This window comes from Sus scrofa, chromosome X (genome assembly GCF_054392235.1).
Source record: "Sus scrofa isolate SSC_HxYL_T2T_F1_AM1 chromosome X, Sscrofa_HxYL_maternal_Yorkshire_Landrace_v2.0, whole genome shotgun sequence".
NCBI classification, from domain to species: Eukaryota; Metazoa; Chordata; class Mammalia; order Artiodactyla; family Suidae; genus Sus; species Sus scrofa.
Window position 1 is genome coordinate 88450333 of NC_139401.1, and position 21451 is coordinate 88471783.

General features: G+C 39.7%; 1 long non-coding RNA gene across 4 annotated transcripts in view; it reads right to left on the minus strand.

The window, feature by feature from the left end:
* The window catches only part of LOC146394699 (uncharacterized), a 759738-nt gene that overhangs the window by 576155 nt on the left and 162132 nt on the right, over positions 1-21451 (minus strand). For 2 of the 4 annotated variants that reach the window (XR_014834658.1, XR_014834660.1), the window contains one exon: positions 3942-4347. The exons of the other annotated variants lie outside the window; for them this stretch is intronic. This is a non-coding gene — a long non-coding RNA (uncharacterized LOC146394699). Of the gene's footprint in view, positions 1-3941; positions 4348-21451 lie in introns of those variants that run through there. 4 annotated transcript variants of the gene reach the window in all.

The following is a 21451-nucleotide window of genomic DNA, read 5'->3' on the forward strand; positions in this document are numbered from 1 at the left end:
GGTAGCTGTATCCTCTCTCCATCTCTAAGGGCATATTATCAAATTCTTCAAACTGACTCAGGGTGTCTGTTGACTTTTTAGATAGTTTGGACAACTCGATGGGACATTTAACCATTCCAATGACTGTACCCTAGGAGAATAAACAAATTGTATCCTTATTTTCTGCCTAGAGTTTAGCATTACCATGTTATTGTGTCCACTTTTTCTTCTGTGATGCTTAACTATATTTTCCATGTTTATTACATCCTTTCCCCACAATTATTCAATCCTCAGAGGCTAATGTTCTTTTTCAGTGAAAAAGAAGCAAAATATCCTTCATAAAGGAGCTAGTGCTACTGACCCTGTGACAACAGGGCCCTACTCTTTTTGCTGGGTTTTCCAGTAGTGGGAATGGATTTTACTTCCCTTGCCCTCAGGAATGGATTGGAATGTCTCTTGCCCTCAAGAAGCTTCTAGTTTTTCAGGGCATGAAGGCAGGTGGTATAATCTGAGTGTACAAATAACTGCAATACAAGGTAAAATATGATCAGAACAATAAAGGAAATGTTCTGGAGAGGGGCAGATTATAAATGGTGGCTGGATGAGGAAAGGTCTCAGGAAGAAGTAGCAGTGGAACTATGCACCTTAATAGAGAGGATCTCAGCAGGCAGAGATAAGAGAAAATAATCCTGGTAGAGGTAATAGCATACACAAAGGTATGGAGGCAGCAAAACACATGGCAAGTTTGGAGAAAGGCAAGTGATGCAGTCACATGGGCCATAGTGGCCATCCCTGAAAAGTGGACAATAAAACTGAAAAAGTGGGCTCAGACCATATCAAGGAGGATGTCAGCTAGGCTGAGAAGTTCAGAGTTTATTTAGTACATGAGAGAGGCAGTGAAAGCCTTTAAGGACAATTACTTGCGTATTTATGTATGCATCTGTTTGTACCTTTCCACATTCCAAAAAGAATTTGTGGCAACCAACAACAATAAAAACAATGGAAAAGGATAAAACTATGTAAAGAGATCAAGGTGAAGGGCTAAAATATTAATAAAATAGTCAAATTATACTAGGTGTAGTTAGTGCACAACAAAAATGTGTAAGGAAGATCCTGCACAATTATTAATAGAAGGGATTGGAGTTTCCACTGAGGTGCAATGGGCATAGGTCACAGCTGTAGCTTGGATTCAATCTCTGGCCCAGGAACTTCCATATGCAGTGGCCACAGCCAGAAAAGACCCCAAAAACAGTAGGGGTCACAGTCAGCCTTAGATTTCTAATTCACCAGAGCAATGGTAGAGAAGTAACATTTGGACCAAGGACATGATCAAAGCTGTGCTTCATGAAGGTCAATCTAGCAGTGGCATGAAGGATGGGTTGGCATGTGGATCATGTTGGTAGACTCATTAGGAAGTTTTATAATATCAAGGATCTCAACAAGGTGATAAAAAGAGACTTTCTTATGGAATTTAGTTTCCCTTAATACAAGTCTGATAAAGAGAATAAACTATTGCTCTGGTATGTCTATGGCCCAAAATATGTCACCAGTTTTGTTGACAATCCACAAAAATGTATAAAACAAATTTGGTGCTATTTTCTGTCTGCTAGAGGTGTTTTATTTAGGGTGTGTATGCCGTGCAATTCATTTCTTTCAAGAAATTCTTCTCTAAGTGTCTCCAGTCATTTGGCAGTTCAAGCCCTCCATGTCCTCTGTGTACTAGGATGGCATCTTTGTGAGACTGTGTGGTACCTTTCAGAGTGGACTTCCCTTTTGCAGTCTGGAACACTAGTAAGCCATTTAAGAATAAATATTCAGTTAATAACAGGTTTCTTTCAAAATAAATAAAGACGATGCTTTTTTCTCCTTTGTGTGAATTCACTTTCAATGTGATGATATGCGATGCTAGCAGCAGGGAAAAAAGATAGCTTGCAAAGGCAACTGCAGCTCCAAAATAAAAAAATGAAAACAAAAAGGGCACCAGAGTAGCAATGACACAGATTCATTTCATTTTTGAATGCCTGGCCAAGGCAGCAAGATCCATTTGAATAACAGCAGTTGTGTCCTGTGGTGAGAGTAAGTTATTCCCTGCTGGCTCTAAATTATTCAGAAGCAGGGGTAAATAGAGAGGGGGAGTAATTATCTCTACCAATGGTGCATGCTAACCTTTCTAAGCAAGGTATCATTCTAAGTGCCCAAACACGCGCGAGCGCGCGCGCGCGCACACACACACACACACACACACACACACAAGCACATGCACAGATACATACATATACCTCAAAGTATACTCTGTATTTTCAACCATACTCTTACCATAACATAGGGCTAAAAGACCCTCTCTTATCTCACCTGCACTTTCCTCCTGAATTACCCCAAGGTTCTACTTTTCCTCTTTTTTTCTACCATTTGCCCTCCTGGCTAAAAAGCCAGCAAAAAAGAAATGCTCTCAAATAGCTCTAATATGTCCCCAGCTCTTTATTTCTGGATAGTCACTGCTCAGATGTTTTCTTTTTATTTTGTATTATATAATATGAGAGAAAAAGGAACAAGAGACAGAGGATGAAAGAGAGGGAGAAGCTTGTGTGTTGGCTGTAAAGCATAACCCTACAGTAGTGATTCTCAAATGTCAGCATACATCAGATTCACTAGAGAGCTTGATACAACATGATTGCTGGGCACATCCCAGAGTCTCTGATTCAATAGGATTGGGTAGGACCTGAAAATGTGAATTTCTAACGAGATCTCAGGTGATGCTGATGCTGGTGGCCTTGAGATCACACTTAGAGAACACTTGCAATGAAATAGTATTAATAACATTAAAGCTACTCTGGAGTTTCTAATTTGATACCCCTATCTCCGCTTAAGAGGTCATTACTATGCTGATTTTTAAAAATAATTTCCTTGCTTTTTTTAAAATTTTTTTCCTTTTTTTTTCTTTTCTTTTTTTTTTTTTTTTTTTGTCTTTTTGTCTTTTGTTGTTGTTGTTGCTATTTCTTGGGCCGCTCCCACGGCATATGGAGGTTCCCAGGCTAGGGGTTGAATCGGAGCTGTAGCCACCGGCCTACGCCAGAGCCACAGCAACACGGGATCCGAGCCTCGTCTGCAACCTACACCACAGCTCACGGCAACGCCGGATCGTTAACCCACTGAGCAAGGGCAGGGACCGAACCCGCAACCTCATGGTTCCTAGTCGGATTCGTTAACCACTGCGCCACGACGGGAACTCCTCTTTTTTTTTTTTTTTTTTTTTTTTTTTTTGTCTTTTTAGGGCCACACCCATGACATTTGGAAGTTCCCAGGCTAGGGGTTGAATCAGAGCTATAGCTGCTGGCCTATGCCACAGCCACAGCAATGCCAGATACAAGCTGTTTCTGCAACCTACACCACATCTCATGGCAATGCAGGATCCTTAACCCACTGAGCAAGGCCTGGGGATCGAACCCGCATCCTCATGAACACCAGTCAGGTTTGTTTCTGATGAACTACAACAGGAACTTTTTTCCTTGCTTTTTAAAGCTACCCTAATTTTGTCACATATACAATGTACCTCTAAACTACAAATAAATAGTGGTATAGTCATGTGATGGAATATTACACAGCAGTGAAAAGGAATGACTTACATGTATGCACAATAACAGGATGAACTTTAGAAACATCATTCCAGGTAGAAAAAAAAGTTACTGAAGAGTACCTGAAGCAATTTAGCATTTAAAAATATTCCAATGCTTTTCTCTTGCAATCATCACTGAAAAAGAAAAGCCCTTATATTTTTCACAAGTAATATTTTGAATATGCAATACAACTTCCTTCTAAGGAGGAACTATCACATTTTCTTATTTAATCTAAAAGTTGAGAGGTAAGTAGGAAAAGACATTTCCTTTTATCTTTCAACAAATAAATGTGAATTACAGAAAGGAATTACCTAAGGATGAATGTTGATAGAAAAATAAAACCTAAAGTTCCAGATTCTTAGAGACTTTTATTGAGGGCAATTGATTTTAGTTTCACAAGCAGTGGGGTAGCATAACATGGTTTAAAAAAATGTTTTGGCTAGGAATTGGGAGAGATAGATTCTAGTCCTGATTCTACTCCAGACAAGTCAATTCTTTCCTCTGGGTTTTATTCCTCATCTACAAAATGATGGGGCTGATTATTCTGAAACCATGCTCAAAGGAGCACTAGGGATTCTTCACAGGTGTTTCTGGACATGCATCAGGCAACAAGGAGGATGTGCAGGTGGAGGGAGCAAAGATGATGATGAGTGAGGCTCAGGGTCTTCTTTCCACCACTTCCATCTGGGCCATTGAGCTCTCTGATTTGCACATCTGAACTTCTGCAAAGGAGTCATTTGCATAAATGGTTCTCCTGATAGAAAAACAAAAGTTTGAAAACCATAGGACTAAGAGATTTCTAAGGGAATTTCCAGATTGACTGGACTCTTCTATTCCAAACCTTTTTCAACTTTCTCAAAGTGATCTCCACCAGCACCACCACCACCACCATGAAAACTTTTATCTCAGCCTTGTATTTTTCTTTAAAGAGAATAAAATATCAACTCCCTCAAATTTTCCTCTCAATATCCCAAAACCTATTTATTACTCTACCACCCTGACTTCTTTAATGCAGTCTCTGGAGAAAAGGACTCACTGCTCAGCTTCAAGACAAATCTTTCCTCCCATGTTCTTGACCCCCTTCCTTATGGTTCTTAAGACCTTGCCTATTTGTTATTCTCACTCATTCTCTCCCTCCCTCCCTATCTCTCCCTCTCCCTCCCTCTCTCTTTCTCTCTCTCTCTTTCTTCCCCCACCTCCCCTCTTTCTCATTTTCAGGGTATTTCTCACACACTACGCATATGCTCAAGAATCTCTCCTCTTAAAAATAGCAAAGCAAAAATCCTTTCTACAGCCTGCAGAGTCCTCTAGTTACTGACCCCAGAGTCTGGAATTGTTGTTTCTATTTTTTCCTATTTCATCACTTCACAATATACTATAGTTTGCCTTTTGCTCTCACCATTGCAGTGAAAATGTTCTGGCAAAAGCCTCTACCAATAGTCACCTTATGTCTCTATGTGCACATTCAGTAGTTGTTCTATGTTACTAAGGGTGCTCAGTAACTGCAGATGTCCTACGAAAGGCCCTGGTGGCTTTGCCCCAGCATTGAGGGAACCTTCCCATGAGAGGTCATCTATATTACTACACTCTGATCAGCTGCCCTTGATTTGTCATTGTCTTGTGCCCAAATTCTCTTTCTTGGCCTCACATCTTCAAAGTGAACTTTTGGTTGGTATAATATGAGTTTCTCACTATTCCAGTGTCATCCTTTGACTCTGCTTCTCATGTCACTTTGAGCTGCATGCTCTGCAGTCCGTGGAACACTTCATCCCAAACCCACACACTCAGTATGGGCATCTAGGGACATGGCATTCTGGTTCTGGGTTTGTTCAGAGGTGAAGAGGAGAGGAGATTGTATTTCTTTTCATGCTTCAGGTTCTCCCTAAGTGATATATGATCCTCTCTCATGATTTCAACTACCTGTGTACTAATAATTTTCAGTCTTCTTACTTTAGATTCATATATATATATATATATATCTCAACATGTCCAAACTCAAGTCATCATCTTCCCTCTAATATGTGAGCCTTCTCCTGATTTCCCTATTTCAGTGAATAATATCTGCTTCTAACCCATCATCCACATTGGTGTCAGAGTAGTCTTATAATAAAGCAGAACTAAAGAAGTAGAGGTACACAACTGACATCATGCTATCTCTCTATCCCCTATTTAGGCTGCTCATCCCTGTGAATCCTCATGAATCAGGCTAGAAGTTAAAGCTAAGCAATCAATGATGTTATTAAATCCTTTATGCTTACCTTGTATAATAATAAAGTAATCCATAGCTATCTTCTAGTGCCTTTTACTCTGAGAAATACAACCAACTAGTTAACAAAATTTCTTTTTGGAAAATTTCTCCCAGGATTATTGAATATTAAGATCTAACCCATAAATTGAATCCTCATACACTGTTGGTGGGAATGTAAATTGGTTCAATCATTATGGAAAACAGTATGAAAGTTCCTTAACAAGCTAAAATTAGAGCTACCATATGATCCAGCAATCCCATTCCTGGGCATATATCCAGACAAAACTAATGCAAAAAGATGCATGCATCCCTATATTCATAGCAGCACTATTTACAATAGCCAAGACATAGAAGCAAACTAAATATATATTGACAGATGAATGGACACAGATGTGATGTATACATATATGAACACACACACACCCACACATATGTATACATACATACAGTGGAATATTACTCAGCCATAAAAAGAATGAAATAATGCCATTTGCAGCAACAAAGATGGACCTAGAGATTATCATTTTAAGTGAAGTCAGAAAAAGAAAGACAAATATCCTATGATATCACTTATATATGGAATCTAAAATATGACACAAATGAACTTTTCCAAAAGCAGAAACAGACTCACAGACAGAGAGAACAGACCAGTGGTTGCCAAGGTGGAGACGTGGTGGGGGAGGGATGGACTGGGAGTTTGGAATTAGCAGATGCAAACTATTATATATAGAATAGGTAAACAATAAGTTCCTACTGTATAGCACATGGAACTATATTCAATATCCTGTGGCAAACCATAACAGAAAAGAATATGAAAATAATATATAATGAATTTATATAATGTAAAATAAATTATTTAAAAATCTAACCCATAAATTACAACCTAAGTGATTACTAGATTGAGATGATAAAGGACACTGAATGTCTTCTTTCCGGGGCTGTCTGTAAATTTCTCCACACATATGCCTTGGACAGCAACCCTCACCCCAAAATAAAATCTGAGATGCTCTACGATAATATCCTGGATAAATTCCACAGTCCTTTTGCTCCCAATCTACTACTACCATTGATTATTTTATTTAACAAATCTTTATCGAGTACCTAAAATGTGCTAGGTACTGTTCTGGGCATGAAAGACATAGAAGTGAGCCAAAAAATATACCTGTGCTATTCATCCTGTTTCCTTCACAGGATTCACGTCTTCACCTTTCTCTGGCCCACTCTGTTCCCCAGGAGGCTGACTGCTAAGAATTGCTTCACTTAGGCTCCTTGCTAGCTGGTTTCTGCTCAGATTTTCTTTCTTCTTTTTCTTTTTAGCGCCACACTCTTGGCATATGGAAGTTCTCAGGCTAGGAGTTGAACTGGAGCTACAGCTGATGGCCTACACCACAGCCACAGCAACTTGAGATCCGAGCCTCATCTGCAACCCAAATCACAGCTCACAGCAATGTTGGATCCTTAACCCACTGAGCGAGGACAGGGATTGAACCTGCATCCTCATGGATCCTTGTCAGGTTCGTTAACCACTGAACCATGAAGGGAACTCCTCTGCTCAGATTTTAACAATGGATTCACAGGCAGAAAATTGAAGAACAAGAAAAGAGTTGGGAATTTCTTCTGCTCTTCCTGACTTCCAGGGACATGTCTCTCTATATTCATAGTAGAGTTCCTCCAAGACCACATCTTCCTTAAGACAAACCTCCTTCCCAGATCCAGTTCTTACTCTACTAATTTTTTTTACTAATTCTTTCTTCTACTTGCCCTGTCAACATACCTTATTTATTCCCACAATCCTGTCCATACTTCTGGGAAAAATTCATTCTTTAAAGTCTCCTTATTTGGACCATCTGAAAGGATGCAAGAATTTCTGTTTCCGATGAGACCTTGGAGTGATACACTCCCAGGACTTATGGACCTTACATTTTATGGTGGCAGTGTATTGAGGTGAGGGGTGGCGGAAGAGACAAAACATCAAACACATAATGACAAAATAAAATGTCATAGCAATATGTGGTATGAAGAAAAAGTGAAGCAGGACAAGAGTGTTTGTGGTGGGGTATTTGGAGGTAGACTGTTTTAATAGGCTGTAGAGGGAAAACTTTTCTAAAGAAGTAACATTTTAACATAGACCTAAATAAAATGATGTAATTAATCTCATAGGTATCTAGAGCATTCAGAACTGAGAAAATAGCAAGTGTAAAGGCCCTGAGGTGGAAAATTAATTGGCAGGTTTGACGATAGCTAGAAGGTCAGTGTGGCTACTTGGTCATATTACCTTCATTTGCATTCCTTTTAGAAATATACATTGATAGTCTATTATGTTTTATGCACTGTTCTAGAGACTGGAGGTGAAAGCCATAGTCTCTGCCTTCATGCAACTAACAAAAACAGTAACAAAATCTTTTTTTCTACTTAAATTAGAAAAGAGGAAAAGGATACTGTAGCATTTGGACACCTCTAAGGTACAAAATCAGCCAGACACTTCCAGGAACCTTGTTCTAGTGTTCTCAAGTCAAATTCAAGATCCACTCATTAATTAGCTTACACATTCAACATAGCCACAGGCTACTATCACGTTTAAAAACAGTTGTCAAAAAGAAAATATAAATAAATACTTAATGCCACTTTAAAATAAAATTGATACCTTATGATAATAAAGTATGCATATGGATAATCAAGTTTGGAAAGCATAAGAAGAAATTGGAGGGTGTGTTTTAGAGACCTAAACTTTTTTATTTTATGATGAAGTACAAATATAATAAAAGAGATAGAAAATAATTTCAGAACAAAAAGATTAAGAAGAAATGATATTGGAAGTAAGGTACTGGAACAACCCCTTCATACGGAGAGTGACAAATATAATTGGCCATGGAAGCCTTGGTCTCCTGGTTTTATTAAGAAAAGACAACTACCAGAGTTCCCGTCATAGCACAGCGGAAACGAATCCGACTAGGAACCATGAGGTTGTGGGTTCAATCCCTGGCCTTGCTCAGTGGGTTAAGGATCCGGCGTTGCCATGACCTGTGGTGCAGGTTGCAGATGCAGCTTGGATCTCGAGTTCCTGTGGCTCTGGCATAGGCCAGTGGCTACAGCTCCTATTTGACCCCTAGCCTGGGAACCTCCGTATGCCGTGAGAGCAGCCCTACAAAAGGCAAAAAGACAAAAAAAAAAAGACAACTACTTGTCATTAATAAAATAGATACTGATGTGCTTGAAGAAAACATTTACCAGGTTATTCATTCATGCAAACAACAATTATCAAGTACGGAGTAAGTACGTGCCGCTCTGCACAATCTATGGGGAATACAAATGGTAAGGAAGCTATGCTTGTAGTCCTGAAAGTGCTTGTGAGGAGATAAGACAAATACACCAAATGAATTATCAGATGCAAGAAAAAAATCAGTCCAAGAAGGCACTATTCTCAGTCATTGACCTAGCTCTTGACAAATTTTTAGTCAGACAACATCCACTATTTAAGGACATTTCATTCATACCTTTAGAAAAAAATTAATAAAGGTATTGGGAGGGTCAGTATCACTCACCTCACTTATCCTACATCTAATCCTCCCAGGTTTATCTTTCCCATTAATTTGAGTATAATCCATCCAAGGTCCAGAACAGAGAAGTCACCAACACACACTTTCAGGAATTTTCAATCTATCAGTATCATTGCATTCATCCTGAAGACCTTGTTTCTACACATTATCCAGCAACTGAAGAAACAGATGGAATATATAATGTCTCATGACATCTAAATTCGGTCTGGCCCATATCTATACTAATAGCGAACAGCATTCAAAATTCTTCACAAAGAATTACCAATTAGTTCACCCAGTTGAGTGCTACAGACTGATGCAAATAAGGTTATTAAACAACCTATATTGTGCAAGGAACTTTCATAGTGCAAAAGCTATTCCATATGAGCACAGAAGCACATTCACCTACGACCTGGAGTCTACTGTATATATCTACGTGTTTTGTTTTTCATTCCATGCAGTTATTTCTTCCAGAAATTCACCTTGCTGCTTTTGTTTTGTTGAGTCTAGATACCCATCTAAGTGGAAGTTTCCAAAGACCACAAAACTGAGAGGGGGAAAAGATGAGGCTGAGACACAAGGAAAAGCTAGCCAGTGATGAAATTTAAAATGTATCATGAGGTGTGAATTACCTATCTGTAGATAATCAAAAACTGACTGTATCTTCCAAAGGCCTTTCATTCGTGGGCTTCCATAGCAGCTATATATTTCTGTATCCTGCTCTACTCTGAACCACCAACCACAATTATCCAAAGTAATTGCTATAGCCTTTCATTTATATCAGCAGATAACATTACGCTCATTATCCAAACAAACCTGGTGCTAGTTTGATCTCAACCTTCTCAGTTAGAGATTGCTTATTTTCCACATTTTGGATATGATTCCTTTAAGATAATATGATATCCCTAAGGTTGAAGGGGTTGATGTATTTTCAAAGTTATTTAAAAAGGAATTCTTATCTTCATATATCAACCTACAAATTTCAACCTATTTTATTTTTTTGGCCACACTCTCAACAGGCAGAAGTTCCTGGGCCAGGAATCGAACCTGCACCACAGCAGTGACAATGCCAGATCCTTAACCCACTTAACTCCAATTCCAAACTATGATCTACATAATAAATAATATCAAAGTATACTGGTCACATAACTCCTATGTAATGTTTCTACCAAGGAAAAATAACTTACAGTTTTTACCAGATACTAAATTGTTTTTCAATTACTCTTTGCCAATATGGAGGCTCTCCAAGGACACTTATGAACATGTTATATTGATCATTTCTATTAAGCAGCACACACTATAGAAAACATAAAACATAAAAGAGAGAATTCCTGTCCTATATAATCTAATTTTTTAGAATGAGATCTAAGATAGACACACTCAAAAGAAAAGAACAAAAAATGTCTGATAATCCATTCAAAATATATATATATGAGATACTACAGAATGCAAAGAAAGGGAGAAATCAAGTGGAATAAGGATAATTAGGGAAAACTCCTTGAAGGACATGACTGTTGAGCTGGGTATTTTCCTTACTTGAGAAAATCTGGCCCAAAAGTTTTTGAAAAAAGTCAACTTTCAGCTTGGTGATTTGGAAACTGGATAAAAACAACTGAATCTGTTCTTTTATAAGAAAAAAAGATGGGCAGAAGAGATCCATCATCTCTGCAGGGGGAAGAAAAACTATTTCATCTTTAGGTACCTCCTCTTCTCTAGAATATGATTCATGTTTCTACCACAAAATAGTCTGTTTTGCCTTGCATTGTTCTACTGAATGATGGAGTAAGATGATAAAGTGTTTCATCTGAGGATGCAAAACAGTGACAGGTTAGATTATACCCTGAGGTTATTGGGATACAAATGGGATTGCTCAGGGCACCCTTTTCGGGAAAGGAAAACTGATGATCTTTTATATTTCTTGTAGGAAGCAGCAATTTTGAGCACATAAGTCTTCGTCAGCCCTCATCAAAAGACACAGGGTCCCATTAAAAAAATTCTTGCCCAGTTCTTCCAGGGTCTATTAACAAAGAAGATTCATCTCTGGCCTCAGCATACTGTTCCACTTTGAAGATCTTTGAAAAATTATTCTACATGATATTCTTGACTTTTCATAGAGGAAAACATCACGTAGCTCTTTCAAAAAACTATTTAATAATTAGATAGCTGACTTAATTATTAAATAAAACTAATAATTAGAACTATTTAATAATTATATAAGATATCTTACAAGTCACTGTAAGATGTAATTTTGTCTAAAGGCATAGTTAACTTTCTGACAAACAATCTGCATTTATTTAAAATCAAAACAAATCTGCTGTCGTTGGTATATACAGTGTGATTTTGCTTTGTTCTGTCTTTATCCAGAGCCAAATTTCCCAAATTTAGAGAGAAGCTTAGACCCTGAGCCAAAATATTATTTTTGAATTGCCAGAAGCTGCCTGTTGATTTTTCCCATGTTCCTACAAATTCAATTAAAAGCTGAAGCTTAAATCAAATTAAAATGACTTGCTTCGTTATCAAACATGCAGCCATCCAGCTGTTCACAATATTAACGTTAATACAGTTCATGTACAATAGTATTTTCTAATGTTTTCTGTAGGTTCGCTCACGTCTATAGTCAATTAATTATTGGTTATGTATGTTCTTATGGCAGCTTGGCTTCCTGTTTCCACTATCTCTTCCCCTCCCACAAAGCCCTAAAACACTTAAATCCTGACATTCATGAATCATAACTAAATGCAATATCCTTTCTTTTCTTTTCTCTGGAAACAGGTCTCAGATTAGAAGGGAATGAAGTCTAACATCTCTAAAAAACTTAAATAGAATTATTCTCCATTATCAGACAGTATGACCACAATCCATCTACCAATATATGTCTATCATGGCAGATATTTGGCATCTTGACAAAAATCGTAGCACCAAATATGAATAATGGAGATGCCAAGACATGACGCTTCCTCTAACTGAAGATTGAAAAGAAGCAGTGGTGATTGAAATAGCTGAGAAACATTGTATTTTTATTTTAAGGATTAAAAATAAGTGCTTTGACTGAAATCCGAGGATGTATCCTACCCAGTAGAAAGAGCCGTCTCATTCAGCCAATAACCAGTAATCATTATTAATGCACAATAAAGTACTATTGCTGAGACCGAGCCAGGCAGGTATGCAAATTAGTCAAAAATGAATGAAATTATTACCAACAAACAGGCAAAGCAGATTCAATGATCAGTAAAATTCAATGAGATGCAAAAAAAGTATCTTGGACACTGAGCACAATTTCATCTGCTTCTCTTTCTCATACTCATACCTTCCTAAAATGCTATATATTTAGCATCCCAGATCACCTGAATCCTTCTGAATTTTAGGCTATCTTTAGTGTCAGACAAACATACTATTCCTGTCCCTACAACTACATGTCCACACCTTATTAGCCTCAGTCATCACCGCTTTAGCTACATAAATATATGCTCATTCCAAATGATCCAAACATATTCACACTCAACAGAGAACACGGGAAAAATAGGGAAAAGATGTTTCAGACAAGGGGAACAACATGAGCAGAGGCACGAAACACAAAATACCACGCTCTGTGTAGATAACTGCAACCATTGTTGGAAGAGGAGTTACAAGTTGAGGTTTGTCAAGGGAAAGGACATCATCATGGATTTCAGTTATATGCCACATGATCCAAAGTGCTGATCACACACATTTTTTTTTCTTTTTACAGCCTCATGGAAGTTTCTGGGCTAGGGCTTAAATTAGAGCTGCAGCTGCAGGCCTATGCCACAGCCATGGCAACTCTTGATCCAAGCTGCATCTGCAACTTATACCGCAGCTTGTGGTAACACCAGATCCTTAATCCACCGAGAGAAGCCAGGGTTCAAACCCACATCCTCATCGATTCTAGTTAGGTTATTAACCCACTGAGCCATGACAGGAACTCTCACACAAATATTTTAAGGTGATATTTAGCCAATGAGTCCATGTTTGGCTTAGGAGTATTAAAGATGACTAATAAAGAAGTCAAATGAATGTAGCAGCTTTATCCACACCTAATTGCCCTTTTGTTGATAAACTTTCATAATATCCCAATATCAACATATGATATCAGTGTTATTAAACTTTTGGATTCATAATTATACAATTAATTACATATCTTTTTGTTGGCCATGCTTGCAGCATGAGGAAGTTTCCAGACCTGTAATCAAACCCAAGCCATAGCAACGACAATGTCAAGTCCTTAACTGCTAGGCCACCAGGGAACTCCTGTCTTTTCAAATTTATTCATTGACTAATGTTTTGTCTCTCTTTTTTTTTTTAATTTTTTTATTTTCCCATTGTACAGCAAGGGGATCAGGTTATCCTTACATGTATACATTACAATTACATTTTTTCACTCACCCTTTGTTCTGTTGCAACATGAGTATCTAGACAAAGTTCTCAATGCTATTCAGCAGGATCTCCTTGTAAATCTATTCTAAGTTGTGTCTGATAAGCCCAAACTCCCGATTCCTCCCACTCCCTCCCCCTCCCATCAGGCAGCCAGAAGTCTCTTCTCCAAGTCCATGATTTTCTTTTCTGAGGAGATGTTCATTTGTGCTGGATATTAGATTCCAGTGATAAGTGATATCATATGGTATTTGTCTTTGTCTTTCTGGCTCATTTCACTCAGTATGAGATTCTCTAGTTCCATCCATGTTGCTGCAAATGGCATTATGTCATTCTTTTTTACAGCTGAGTAGTATTCCATTGTGTATATATACCACTTCTTCCGAATCCAATCATCTGTCAATAGACATTTGGGTTGTTTCCACGTCCTGGCTATTGTGAATAGTGCTGCAATGAACATGTGGGTGCATGTGTCTCTTTTAAGTAGAGTTTTGTCTGGATAGATGCCCAAGAGTGGGATTGCGGGGTCATATGGAAGTTCTTTTTTTTTTTTTTTTTTGTCTTTTTGTCTTTTGTTGTTGTTGTTGTTGTTGCTATTTCTTGGGCCGCTCCCGTGGCATATGGAGGTTCCCAGGCTAGGGGTCTAATCGGAGCTGTAGCCACCGGCCTACGCCAGAGCCACAGCAACGCAGGATCCGAGCCTCGTCTGCAACCTACACCACAGCTCACGGCAACGCCGGATCGTTAACCCACTGAGCAAGGGCAGGGACCGAACCCGCAACCTCATGGTTCCTAGTCGGATTCGTTAACCACTGCACCACCACGGGAACTCCCGGGAAGTTCTATGTATAGATTTCTAAGGTATCTCCAAACTGTTCTCCATAGTGGCTGTACCAGTTTACATTCCCACCAGCAGTGCAGGAGGGTTCCCTTTTCTCCACAGCCGCTCCAGCACTTGTCATTTGTGGATTTATTAATGATGGCCATTCTGACTGGTGTGAGGTGGTATCTCATGGTAGTTTTGATTTGCATTTCTCTTATAACCAGCGATGTTGAGCATTTTTTCATGTGTTTGTTGGCCATCTGTATATCTTCTTTGGAGAAATGTCTATTCAGGTCTTTTGCCTATTTTTCCATTGATTGATTGGTTTTTTTGCTGTTGGGTTGTATATGTTGTTTATATATTCTAGAGATGAAGCCCTGGTCAGTTGCATCATTTGAAACTGTTTTCTCCCATTCTCTAAGTTGTCTTTTTCGCTTCTTTTGGGTTTCCTTTGCTGTGCAAAAGCTTTTCAGTTTGATGAGGTCCCATGGGTTTATTTTTGCTCTGATTTCGATTGCTTTGGGAGACTGACCTGAGAAAATATTCATGATGTTGAAGTCAGAGAGTGTTTTGCCTATGTTTTCTTCTAGGAGTTTGATGGTGTCCTGTCGTATATTTAAGTCTTTCAGCCATTTGGAGTTTATTTTTGTGCATGGTGTGAGGGTGTGTTCTAGTTTCATTGCTTTGCATGCAGCTGTCCAGGTTTCCCAGCAATGCTTGCTGAATAGACTTTCCTTTTCCCATTTTATGTTCTTGCCTCCCTTGTCAAAGATTAATTGACCATAGGTGTCAGGGTTTATTTCCGGGTTCTCTATTCAGTTCCATTGGTCTATCTTTCTGTTTTGATACCAGTACCACACTGTTTTGATGACTGTGGCTTTGTAGTATTGCTTGAAGTCTGGGAGAGTTATGCCTCCTGCTTGGTTTTTGTTTCTCAGGATTGCTTTGGCGATTCTGGGTCTTTTGTGGTTCCATATAAATGTTTGGATTGTTTGTTCTAGTTCTGTGAAAAATGTCATGGGTATTTTGATAGGGATTGCATTGAATTTGTAGATTGCTGTGGGTACTATGGCCATTTTTACAATATTGATTTTCCCAATCCAGGAACATGGAATATCTTTCCATTTCTTTACATCTTATTTGATTTCTTTGATTAAAGTTTTATAGTTCTTGGCATACAGGTCCTTTACCTCTTTGGTCAGGTGTATTCCGAGGTATTTGATTTTGTGAGGTGCAATTTTAAAAGGTATCATATTTACGTATTCCCTTTCTAATATTTCATTGCTGGTATACAGAAATGCAACTGACTTCTGAATGTTAATCTTATATCCTGCTACTTTGCTGAATTTATTAATCAGTTCAAGGAGTTTTGGGGTTGAGTCCTTAGGGTTTTCTAGGTATAGTATCATGTCGTCTGCATACAGTGACAGTTTTATCTCTTCTCTTCCTATATGGATGCCTTTTATTTCTTTTGTTTGTCTAATTGCTGTGGCTAAGACTTCCAAAACGATGTTGAAGAGCAGTGGTGAGAGTGGGCACCCCTGTCTTTTTCCAGATTTGAGTGAGAAGGCTTTCAGTTTTTCCCCATTGAGGATTATATTTGCTGTGGGTTTATCATAAATGGCTTTGATTATATTCAGGAATGTTCCCTCTATACCCACATTGGTGAGGGTCTTGATCATGAATGGATGTTGAATTTTGTCAAATGCTTTTTCTGCGTCTATTGAGATGATCATATGATTTTTGACCTTTTTTTTGTTAATGTGGTGTATGATGCTGATTGATTTGCGTATGTTGAACCATCCTTGTGAACCTGGGATGAACCCAACCTGGTCATGGTGTATAATTTTTTTGATATGTTGTTGGATTCGGTTGGCTAAGATTTTGTTGAGAATTTTTGCATCTATATTCATCAATGATATTGGGCGATAGTTTTCTTTTTTGGTGGTATCTCTGTCTGGTTTTGGAATGAGGGTGATGGTGGCCTCATAAAATGTCTTTGGGAGTATTCCTTCTTCTTCAACCTTTTGAAAGAGTTTAAGGAGGATGGGCACCAATTCCTCTTTATATGTTTGATAGAATTCACCTGTGAAGCCATCTGGTCCTGGACTTTTATTTGTAGGGAGTGATTTTATGACCTCTTCAATTTCATTTCTAGTGATCGGTCTGTTCAGTTGGTCTGTTTCTTGTTGATTCAGTTTTGGCAGGCTGTAAGATTCTAGAAAATTGTCCATTTCTTCCAGATTGTCAAACTTGTTGCCATACAGTTGTTCATAGTATTCTCTTATGGTTTTTTGTATTTCTGCTGTATCCGTTGTGATTTCTCCTTTTCCATTTACAATTTTGGTGATTTGGGTTCTTTACCTCCTCTTTTTAGTGAGTCTGGCCAGGGGTTTGTCAATTTTGTTCACCTTTTCAAAGAAGCAGCTCTTGGTTTTATTAATTTTCTCTATAGTTTTTTGAGTCTCTATTTTATTGATTTCTTCTTTGATCTTTATAACTTCCTTCCTTCTGCTGACTTTAGGACTTTTTTGTTCTTCTTTTTCTAATTCATTTAGGTGGAGTGTTAAGTTGTCAATTTGGGATCTTTCTTCTTTTTTGAGAAAGGCCTCTACTGCTATAAATTTCCCTCTGAGCACTGCTTTCGCAGCATCCCATAGATTTTGAGAGGGTGTGTCTTCATTATCATTTGTTTCAAGGTAGTTTTTAATTTCCTTCTTGATTTCCTCATTGACCCATGGGTTTTTTAGTAGCCTGTTGTTGAGTCTCCATGTAGTAGGAGTCTCTTTCCTTTTCCCATGGTTGATTTCTAATTTCATGGCATTGTGGTCAGAGAAGATACTTGAGATAATTTCTATGCTCCTAAATTTATTGAGGTTAGCTTTGTGTCCCAATATGTGGTTGATTCTTGAGAATGTTCCATGAGCATTTGAGAAGAATGTGTATTCTGATTTTTTTGGATGTAGTGTCCTGAGGATATCAATTAAGTCTAACTTTTCTATTGTTTCCTTTAGGATCTCTGTTGCTTTATTGGTTTTCTGTCTAGAGGATCTCTCCATTGATGTGAGGGGGGTATTAAGGTCTCCTACTATGATTGTATTCTCATCAACATCTCCCTTTATGTCTGTTAATATTTGTTGTATGTATCTGGGTGCTCCTGTATTTGGGGCATATATGTTGACGATAGTAACATCCTCTCCTTGGATGGGTCCCTTAATTGTTAACTAGTGTCCTTCATTGTCTTTCTTTATGTCTTTTGTTTTAAAGTCTATTTTGTCTGATATGAGCATTGCGACTCCTGCTTTTCTGTCATGTCTATTGGCGTGAAATATTTTTCCCCACCCTTTCACTTTCAATCTATATGTAACTTTTGTCCTGAGGTGAGTTTCTTGTAGGCAGCATATTGAAGGTTTTTGCCTTTTTATCCACTCAGCCACTCTGTGTCTTTTGATTGGGGCATTCAGTCCATTGACATTTAAGGTGATAATTGATAGATGATTATTTATTGCCATTTGAACCTCGTGTTCCAGTTGATTCTATGGTTCTCCATTCTTCCTCTCTTTTTTTTTTTTTTTTTTTTTTTTTTTGGTTGGATGGTCTCCTGTTATTATCTGCTTGAGTGTTTTTTTTTTTCATTTTTTGCAAATGCAATATTTGGTTTTGGCTTGTGGTTGCCCTGATTTTTAAGTATGCTAACCCCTTCCCATAATTGTGTGTTTTAGCCTGATGGTCCTGTAAGTTCAAACACTTCATTACTATATTAACATTAAGAAGAGAAACATACAAAGAAACAAACAAAAAGAGTTATTTACTTCCTAACATCCCTTGCCCACATTTTATGGTTTTGATGACTCTTTTATTTTTTTCTTTTTAATTTTATTTTGTTTGAAGCATGTTCATGATTAAATCTGTATGCTGGCTTATTTGAGTGACAGCTCTCTGATTGCGGTTTCCTCAGTCCTAGTTCTTCCTCTTCTTCTTCTTCTTTTTTTTTTTTTCTTTTCTTTTTTCTTCCCTTTCCTTCCTTTCTTTTTGGTTTAGAGAAGCCCTTTCAATATTTCCTTTAACCTGGGCTTTGTGTTGCTGTATTCTTTAAGTTTTTGTTTGATGGAAAAAATTGTTATTTCCCCTTCTATTTTAAATGATATTCTTGAGGTTCCGTCGTGGCGCAGTGGTTAACGAATCCGACTAGGAACTAGGAACTAGGTTGCGGATTCAGTCCCTGCCCTTGCTCAGTGGGTTAACGATCCGGCGTTGCCGTGAGCTGTGGTGTAGGTTGCAGACGAGGCTCGGATCCCGCGTTGCTGTGGCTCTGGCATAGGCCGGTGGCTACAGCTCCTATTCAACCCCTAGCCTGGGAACCTCCATATGCCGCAGGAGCGGCCCAAGAAATAGCAACAACAACAACAACAACAAGACAAAAGACAAAAAAAAAATGATATTCCTGCTGGATAGACTATTCTAGCTTGCCTATTTTATCCTTTTAGCACTTTAAATATCTCTTGTGGAGTTCCGATGGTGGCGTAGTGGTTAACGAATCCGACTAGGAACCATGAGGTTGCGGGTTCGGTCCCTGCCCTTGCTCAGTGGGTTAACAATCCGGCATTGCCGTGAGCTGTGGTGTAGGTTGCAGACGCGGCTCAGATCCTGCATTGCTGTGCCTCTGGCATAGGCTGGTGGCCACAGCTCTGATTAGACCCCTAGCCTGGGAACCTCCATATGCTGCGGGAGTGGCCCAAGAAATAGCAAAAAAGACAAAAATATAAAAAATAAAAAATAAAAATAAATATCTCTTGCCATTCCCTCCTGGCCTGTAGTGTTTCTGTAGAGAAAGCAGCTGATATTCTTATGGGGGTTCCCTTGTAGGTAACATTCTGTTTTTCTCTTGCTGCCTTTAGGATCCTCTCTTTATCAATAACTTTTGCCATTTTTATTATGATGTGTCTTGGTGTGGGTCTGTTTGGGTTGAGTTTGTTTGGGGCCCTCTGTGCTTCTTGTATCTCGAACCCAGTATCCTTTAGATTTGGGAAGTTTCCAGCGATAATTTCTTCAAATATATTTTCCATCCCCTTATCTTTTTCTACTCCTTCTGGAATTCCTATTATGCGTAGATTGGCCTGCTTTATATTATCCCATAGGTCTCTTATATTGCTTTCCAGTTTTTTGATTCGGTTTTCTGTCTGTTGACTGGATTGAGAGATTTCCATTATTCTATCTTCCATATCACTGATTCGTTCTTCTGCATTATTCATTCTGGTTTTTACTGCCCTTAGTTCAGTTTGCATCTCTGCAAATGAATGTTCTAGTTTTTCTTGGCTCCTCCTTATATTTTCTAGTTCCTTTCTGAGGGTATCTGCATTACTGTTCATATCTTCTCTTAATTCCTTCAGTATATTCACTGTTTCTCTTTTGAACTCCAGGTCGGTCTGACTGCAGAGATCTGTTTCATTGTTGACTGTTTTAGGTGAGTTCTCCTGTTGGTTTGACTGGGGGTGGTTTCTCAGCTTCTTCATCTTGCTTGTTGTTTTCTTTCTCCCAAGGGAGTTGTACTCTTCGTGATTGGGCAGTGTTTGCCTTGTCACTGCCGTGGAATATTTCCTGAGGGCTGTCGTTGTTGGTCAATCTTTTTTGAGGCAGTGTGGCTTTTCTGGAGTGTTGATGGGGCTAACAGTGTTTCTTTGAAGCAAAGGAGGACTTCCTGAGGGCAGACAGGACTGGGAGGTCCACACCACGATGGTAGCAGATTTCACTCGGTCAGGCAGAGCTTGCTCTGGTGTTTTTAGGCTGTGGGGTTCTTGCACGGGGTTGGCAGTGTTGGGCAGCTGTTCCTCAGGAGTGCAGCACCCCCTGGGGGCTGGAGCAGGTATCTGGGTCACTGAGAACCTAAGAGGCTCTTCCCTAGGGCAGCCCAACTCAGAAGGACAGCCTGCGAATGTAGGCGGATCTTTTCACAGTCTGGCCAAGCTTGTTGCAGCTTTTCTGGGCTTCAGGGGCTCATCCAGGTGGCTGGTGGTGCTGAGCAGCTATTCCGCGGGAGTTGGGCACCCCCTGGGGGCTTGGGCGGGTAGCAGGGCCGCTGGAAACCTAAGAGGCTCCTCCCCAGGGCAGCCTGACTCAGAAAGACTGTCTGAGATCTTTTCCCAGCTCGGCCAAGCTTGTTGCAGCTTTTCTGGGCTGCAGGGGGTCCTGCCTGGAGCTGGCAGTCCTATGCAGCTGATCCACTAGGTCTTAGGACCCCCTGGGGGCTTGGGCGAGTAGCAGGGCCACTGGAAACCCAAGAGGCTCCTCCCCAGGGCAGCTTGACTCAGAAAAACCCTCTGAGATCTTTTCCCAGCTCGGCCAAGCTTGTTGCAGCTTTTCTGGGCTGCAGGGGGTCCTGCCTGGAGCTGGCAGTCCTATGCAGCTGATCCACTAGGGCACCCCCTGGGGGCTTGGGCGGGTTCAGGGCCCTTGGAGACTCAAGAGGCTCCTCCCCAGGGCAGCCCGACTCAGAAAAACCGTCCGAGAATTAGGCAGATCTATTCCGGCCTGGCTAGGCTTGTTCTAGCTTTTCTGGGCTGCAGGCCTTTTCTCGGGGGCTGGGTTGTTTGGTGCTGCTTTGCGGAAGTGTAGCCCCTCCAAAGGGCAAGCAGGCCTGTGCAGGGACAGCCCCTGCGGTGGTAGACTTCAGGCAATTGTTGAGGCCAGCCCTCCTGGATGGCAGGCAGCCCCAGGTTCGGCGAGAGCTTAGGGGGTGGCGGGGGTGGGGGGAGGGGATGCACTGGGAAGCACAGTTTTCAACTAGCTAACGGGCCTGTAATCTTGCTGTGGCATGGGGGGTATTCTATGGGGACCCACCGCTTCTTCTCTCCCCTCCCCAGCA